This window comes from Cryptomeria japonica, chromosome 10 (genome assembly GCF_030272615.1).
Source record: "Cryptomeria japonica chromosome 10, Sugi_1.0, whole genome shotgun sequence".
Taxonomy (NCBI): domain Eukaryota; kingdom Viridiplantae; phylum Streptophyta; class Pinopsida; order Cupressales; family Cupressaceae; genus Cryptomeria; species Cryptomeria japonica.
Genome location: NC_081414.1, coordinates 66,356,020 through 66,364,232, shown reverse-complemented (window position 1 = coordinate 66,364,232; position 8,213 = coordinate 66,356,020). Strand labels below are relative to the sequence as shown.

The 8,213-nt window shown below is 38.1% G+C and overlaps 1 long non-coding RNA gene across 1 annotated transcript; it reads right to left on the bottom strand.

The window, feature by feature from the left end:
• Positions 1-393: 393 nt before the first annotated feature.
• On the bottom strand, positions 394-958 carry LOC131033252 (uncharacterized). The gene is made up of 2 exons (XR_009103582.2): positions 836-958; positions 394-660 (listed from the first exon to the last, which is right to left on the bottom strand). It is a non-coding gene; the product is annotated as an uncharacterized LOC131033252 (long non-coding RNA).
• Between the last annotated feature and the right edge of the window lie 7,255 nt (positions 959-8,213).

Below are 8,213 nucleotides of genomic sequence, written 5' to 3'. Positions count from 1 at the left end.
ATGCATGCAAGATGCGGAAACATAAACATTAGCACAATAAAACTGAAACAGTAAAATTGAGAGTAGAGTGTACAAAATAAACTTACATCTCTACAAATTAGTTATTACAGAGTTGATAGTCGATTCCTGAAATTCGAATGAAAATTCTTTACATCCAAATACACAAATTGAGCAGTTCTTTATTGCAAGCAGTTCGATGTTCAAAACTGAAGATGGGAGATGAGAATTGCTATGGTCATTTAAAGAATATAATGTTAGCCGATTACAATCTGAAAACTATGAAGGAGGAAAAACTGAAATGCAACGTTAATACTGCTGTTTCGTAAATGCAACTCTTTAGTACGCAAGAAAACAGTATTATATGCGAATCCGAAGCCTTATATAATGCAAATCTGAAGCAGTAACCGTTTTTTATTGCAATCTTCATCGGTTGCAAAAATACTAATTCGGCATCACTGTTGCAGATATTTCGGCAAATTTACATTTAAAGTTAAAATATTACAGTGAGTTAATAACAGATGGCATTACTGTGCATGAACTTAGGGTAATATTCCCATTCAACGATGCTGATGAAAATTATTTCCTAGATTTAATCTGAGGACAAATAAAACTTTACACGGAATGGCTGCCATTGTAGTGTACGCCTCTCGAATACCGAAACTGGAAAGAAAGAAAAAATTATTTTCCCAAACGAAATTAGCTCATAAATCTGAAATATAGAGGAAAGCCATTGCATGTTCAGGTTTGAATTTCGCAGCAGACTAAAAAAAACAGAATGCTAAGGAATGTAGTGATATGAATTTAAGGTAACTAAATTCTTATCTAAAATACCTACAGTGAAGCGATTCAGTGTCAAATTCGCAGAGCCACACACGTTAGTGGATATTGAAAAGAAGCCGAAGTGTTAAGTTCGCAGAGCCGCGCACGTTAGTGGATATTGAGAAGAAGCCAAAGTGCAACTTTGATTCTCTGCAATGCATAAATAGTGAATTAGGAAATACAAATCGTATAAACAGAATGCGAACCTTCCAAAATTCACTGCAAGCTAATATTTGTCAGTGTAAGGAATGCAAAATACATGTATGAAGAGATTCAATGTCAAGTTCGCTGCACAAAGTAGTTGATAGGATGTTTTCAAATATAAAGTGCAGAAAGATTCAAGCTGAAGTTCACAGAGCTACGCGATTAAAACTTAAGAAGTTAAGAATAAAGAAATATAACAACTTCGCAAATTTATCTATATTTATTGTGTTTTGTGGAAAAACAACACAAGAGCATCAACAATTAAACTGTGCCCAATCAAATTGTCACTAAATAGGCTTGCAAGGATGATCAATGAAGCAATGTTATACTGTAGAGTCTCATTTCATTGCTTATGAATGTTGCAAATGTGCTTATAAATGTACATAGGGCACAAATTATCGTGACCTTGTAAAATGTCATTTATCTTGTTTCAACAATTAGTTGTGGATGATAAATTCGATTAATTGGTTGCTCTTTGTTGTGTCATTGACCTTTGTTATCTTGTATTTTCATCTATGATTAATAAATTTTTACTCCTATAAGAAAAAGATTAGAAATTACAATTACATCAAAGTTTACAAATAGTTGAGTGTATTTCAACTAAGTAGAAAAAGCAAGAATAACAACCATGAAACTTTAAACACCATTCAAGCAATGCACATAAATCTTTATAAATTGCTAGGATGAATTGATAAGTTTACCTATTACATAAACACAAAAAATGAATAAGCTAACCAAAAACAACATGTGAGTTGAACAATGAAATCAAACTTAGCAAAGAAAGGATAAATGTCTAACAATAGTTCCAAGCTTGCAGTTTGTATGCAAGTTCCAATTCAATGTAACCATACCATGATTAAATTATATTCCATTCATATCTAGCCCTCTTTCCCCATCCATTCCCTATGATTCAATGTTATAATCAAGATCGCTCATGCAATCTCCATCACCCGTGTCTTGCAAATTCCTATTGGACTTGAGGTAAATTATCAATGATGGACATAAGAATTGCACGCTTCACTCTCAATTTATTGTTTGCATTCAACACATTTAAAGTTCTCTTCACATTCATGTCAAAAGTCTTCCATAGTGAATGAGCCAAAATACACTTCAATGGTCTCTCGTCTGATCAAACCTAGTGTCAGTTAGGTAGTCATGAACTTTAGATTTTGCCTCAAATGAACTGAGTTGAACCTAAAAATCATCTAAGGTCTTTTTGAACTCAAGTTTAGCTTGGAGAGAAGACTATAAAAGAAGGATATGGGTGAGAGATTTGCACTTGGATGTAGCGAGTAGAAAGTGTGTGATAAAGTAGCCATGGATTAGAATCTTTGTATGTGTTTAAGGATGATATGTTTGAAGGTCTAAGTAATAGTAGTATGATATGTGAGAGACCAAGAAGATTTTCTCTCCAAGACTAAGCTTGAGGAAGAAACACAAGGAGAATGGAGAATAGAAAGCTAAAAGGCATGGGGAAAGCCAAAATGCATGTTTAATAATCTCTTTTTTAAGCACAAAAGGGATAGGATGGAGAGGAAGAAATGAAGGGAAGTCAATTGCCAATGGAAAATTTAACATGAAGAACTTTCCAATCTATCAATTAGGTTTCAACATTGGCTTTGACATCATAATTAAAGAGCTTAATTTATTCCATATTGATTTATTTTTTATTATTAAAAGTAGCAAAACAAGGGTGTTGACCTTGTATACAAACAACCCAAAGGTGGCATACAACAAAGGCAACAAAATAAGAGTGTTGATGTTATACAAGCTTGAATCGAATTAGGCCAATAACAGTAGATAAGAAGACCATTGTTAAGAGTCCTACCCAACCAACAACAACGCAAAAGTAGGACCTACCTCAAGAGTGGGGAGAATCACCCAAAACTCGACATGAGAGAGTTTGGGGGGAGGGGAGAAAAATTGCATTTACACCTTCAACAAACAATAGTCCAAGCAACATTATTATGAGGAACACAAGAGGGGAAAAGTGGGGAAATCCCCTCAAAGTGTCTACTTAGAGAAGACTGTTGTTGCATAACAATACCTGGAGCAGACTCAACAGGAGCAAATTGTTGTTGTAGAATAGGAGCAACATGAGTGAAAGCCTCAAGGCTTGAGGAGGTCATAATAGTATGATCCAAGGAGGTAGCAGAGGTCAGTGCAGCAGTAAAAGGCACAACCTCATCCTGAGAGGAGTCATCATCAGCATGTGAAGAGTCATCAGAATCATGAGCCTTGATAGTCAAATGATTGGCACTAGCGTCTTTCCACCAAGTAGCGACACCTTTACGATGAGAGAGAGAACAATTTGAAGCTAAGTGACCAGTTGAGAAACATCTACAACAATGAAAGGGGATGTCCTCATAATCCAACGATTGGGTCCATGGCCTATCCCCAACCATAAGAACCACATCCCTAGGGAGAGGCATAAAGATGTCAATGTTAATTAAAATGGGAGCAAAAGTAGAATGACCCGTGAAGGACATGGAATCATCAACCTTAAAAAATCAACCGATAGAGTTACCAATGGTCTCATAACAAGAATGCTCCCAAAAATGAAGAGGAAGATTGGGAAGGTGAACCCACATCGAATGCACAATGAGTGGTTCGGTAAGAGGGTTAACCAAGGTTTGACCGAGAGAGAGTTAAATCCCCAAGACCACAACTTGCCCAACACCAAGTCGCACACACAGGCTTGCATAGGAATGATGTAATTTTGCTCCACAATGGTTGAATGAAAAATATGCAGCCTTGAAGATCTCTGAAAATGCTTGATAATTAATGCTTCATGGATGCAAGAGTGCTAGGAATTGATTGCTTAGATTGGAATGAATGCATAGATGAAATTAAGTTGATCAAATGTCTTTATATAGGGGGTTCTAGGTAAATTACTAATTAGGCCAACCTCCAATAGTCATGCGGAGCCACAACGATCAATTCCCACCAGGAAAATACAACACCTGCCCTAATTCAAATTTGGGCCCCATTGAGAGGGACCATGGCACTGGGGGTTATGGTCCTTCTACATAAGGGACCAAGATAAGGCTCTGGGGGGAGGGGCACCTCACCATGGAACCCACCAATGGGTGTTCATGGCCTCAAAGCTAGTGAATAGGCACAAAAAAAAACCTAAAAATATGATGATGGTAGGACACACTAAAGCAGGGGCACAAACATGAGGCGTAAATTTGCCCAATGACAATTTATGAAGCTAAATTTAGCCCCCACTTTAACAGGAGTATGAGCCTATGCAAATACTTGCAATAAAGTAGATGAAAGAGATTAGCAATTAGGAGTGCAATCACAAGGAGTATAAGTGAACACTAATTTCGAGGAACCAAGCCTCCAATCTTAGGATTATAACTCACGTAATCAAAAACAAAAATAAAAAGGCAAACAAAGGCAAACAAAGACAAACAAAGAAAAACAAAGACAAAAAGGCAAAAGACGCACAACATGCAAAAGCTAAAAACCAAAAACCAAACCTCAAGTCAACTAGATGAAGAGATCTTGATATCAAAATATCTCAACTACTAATATCACTCTTGAAAATGTCATCTCAAGAACACAAACGATCGCTTGTAAAAAGAGTAAGACCACACATCATCCATGAACTACAAATAGCAAATTCTATGAGCTCATGAGAAGAAAGGGGGAAGCATGGCTACATATTTTGGATGTGTTTTTCTAGGTGATCCATGAGAAGAAGAGTCAGAGGAGACATGGATACACATTCTAGTTGTGTTTTTCTAGGTGATCCATGTTGGGGAGGAGAGTTGGAATAGTCTGGCTATGTTTTGCTAGTTCCACTCATCCTTCTATGTGTGCAAGTGGTGTCTAGTTTCAAGTGTTAAGCATCTCATATAAGAGTTTTTTTTCTCTAGTTTTAAGCATGCAACAACATGTGTAAGACATGAAATGAAAATGCAAGTGTGTGTCTGGTATTGGGAAAATCTTGTGTAAGAGTTTGTTTGCTTTGGTTTTGATAATGTTTAACCTCGCGTAAGATAAATATATTCTTGGTTTTAAGGACATCTCATGTAAGAGTATGTTTTCTCTGGTTTCAAGAATGAACACCCCGTATAAGATATATATGAATGTTGTGTCTGGTTTCGTGCATGAAGCATCTTGTGTAAGAGTTTTTTTCTCTGGTTTCGAGAATAAAGACCTTGTTTAAGACACACAAAAAAATATAGTACAAAGAGGGAAATATGTATGCCCCCCCCTTTAAGATGTCAACATTGGCCTATGTTGATGTCTTAAGGAAGCTAGAAACAAGGATACACACCTTCAACACTAAAAAGATATCCTTTAAGCAATGATGTTCATAAATCCAAGCTAAAGAGGCAATACTCTTACAAGCACTTGGACAAGATAGTTGAAAAAGAGATACCTTGCAAAAAGTGTATAAAGAGGATTTGTTGACTCTTAATTTTGTATTAAACGCTAATAGCCTTATGAGAAATTCAGCGATGGGGGAACTTTTGCACGAGACTCACTAAATGACCTTCGGGTTTGAGAAGCTGACTCTTCATATAATTGGGGGAGAAAAGGGGAAGAATAAAACTTAAAAACAAGATACACTACTTAGGCGATACGCCATAATATTTTGAAAAACATTAACAACATATAAAACCCAAATACATGCGGCTTTTTAGCTCATTCAACAATCTACATGCCCAGAACTATTTGAGAGGATAATTCAACAAAACTCATTCAACATAATATGACATTCACCATTCATCCAACAAATAACAAGTCTTAAAACATAGTTTAATCCGTGGAGTCTCACAACATATATCATAGAAGTTATCAAATTTGAAAACAACATAGAAGTCAGTCTATTAAGCTTCAAATAAAACACTCACAAAGGCCATAGGCACAATCTGACATGTTTATCATTCACCAAATTTAATTAACATAAAGGCTTCTTCAATGAGCCAAAGTCTAAAAATCTCTCTAAAGTCTGAACCCCCTAAAAAGAAGAAAAAACAAGCATATATAGAGCCCCCGTCTCTTAACAAATAGTACGCAGCATCAGCAAAATCCTAGCAACCACTTCTAACAGAAAACTCCCAGTGTGACACTTCGCGAGATGCTACTAAGCGAAAATGACCTTTCAATTTGTTACCTCAACCGCATCATGGCGACCCCTACACCTACCAAATAAGAAAATCGTGATGCAAACCGCATTTTGGTTCACGAACCACCATGGAAGACACATGGCGGCTCGGGTGAGACCCAAAGTCAAGCGCGAAAAGAGAACTGGAATGTGCAACGCGGGGGCACCAAGTGTCGCTACCTTTACACGGGGGATGGTGGGGCCGAGAAGCATACATCGAGGAAAAGACTTGAGCCACACGACAACTCTGTGTTCTCTCAACATTGAGCGAGAAAAGCGAGCCGCTCAGAGCAATGTCGAGACACCACTTGGCATACGTACTAATGAACAAGAAAGTGGGCCAAAAATAAAAAGAAGGTGCTGCCACTATACCAAAATGCCACCTATGAATAATCACAAAATAATATTAACATTTCTTGGTGACTCAATGGGGAATTCCTCCTACGGAATGCTAGAACCTAAAATTGCTGGTTCGGAGACCAGACTTCATGCCTGAACGGGGAAAAGCATATCGAAGACCTACTGCAATGGAAACCACACATCCTCGGAGGGTAGAACCTAAGCTTCCAAATTCTGGTAGTGTTGGTCTAAACAGATCACTTCATCAAATGACAAGCTCACTGGTTCATCATGGATCGACTTCAAGAGCACGTAGAGTTGGGCCAGTGGGTGCAAGAGATGCTCAACTTCCTCTACCAAAATAGGACTTCTCAGGCGTTGTAGGAAGGTTCGATCTTGTTGTAATTGCTCTATTTGGCTCATCACTTGCTCAATCCCTAGCATGAAGCCATTTGCGGGAAAAGGAGAAGGCAGACCTAGGAAAACAAATCTCTCTACACGTTGCTTGATGTTTGGAGCTGAAATCTTCAAAGGCTCAAGCATTGCTGATACATGCATGATTACCCTGTGCTAGTTAATGAAAACATTAGTCTTTCTGATTAATTGCGTGTAGTCTATAATTCTTTTTGCTCTCAATTCTTCATCTAGTGCATCATACAACAACTGAATTAAGCTCTGAGCTACGAGGAGCTTAGGACCAATGAAAAGAATAGTGTAGTTAATGAGAGTGCCCGCTTCAACACATAGAGATTGTGCTTCTCCTAGGAATCTCAGTACAGTTTGCAATGAAGGGAAATACTACTTAATTCTCTCCCAATGAGAAACATACAATTCTACTATAACCGAAGAGAAATCTTGAAGAACCTCTAGAGGGGGAGGAAGATTTGATAACCGCGTGACTTCCTCGTCCTTTGATCTTATCTCATTTTGTAGCTCCCTGTATTTGTCTTGTTCATGGACAACCTGACTTCCCAGAGCGAGGATCTTAGTACCTCCATCCTATAAAGCTTGTTGAAGTCGCGACATGTGATCTTGTTCTTGCTGCAACAAACCTTCCACATCTAGGAATTTCTTTTCAGCTTGCTCCAATCTACCTTGTTTCTCACGCGCATCTGTTTCAAACCTTGCTCTTTCCTCTGAAAGCATGACCTGTGTCTCACTTAGTTGTCGAGTGTATTCTTCTTTTAGGTGGATCTCTTCACGCAATTGGTATGAATTTGGGTAACATATCTGGAAGTTGCTTTGAGTTGCTATATTTCTTGCTCCCTATCCTGCAATTCTTTCAATGTTGCAGTCCTCATTGCCTCTTGTCCTTTCAATTGAGAGATCACATTATTCAGGGTGGACTGCAACTTTCCTTTTTTAGAGTTGGCTTGGGTTAACAAACCCTACAAGCGGTTGATTTCGGCATTTCTAGCTCTATCTTCTTTTCTCTGTTGGTCCAAGGATTCTCTGAGGCTCACATTCTCTGCTTGCATTTTCTCTAGACGACGACTCTTTTTGTTGAAATCTAAAGACACAACCTTTGAGGTTTCTTCCATCATTTCTACTTTATCAAATGTCGTAGCATTCAAGAGATTGACCCCGACAACATGTAGGGTGTAGTCACTGGGTCTCATTTGGGCCTTCGACTTGTCGACCTTTGGGAACATGGTCGCAAAGAAAAGACTATCCTTTTGCTCACTGAAATGCATCTGCACATGTGGATGAGCTGGCTTGGCACCAT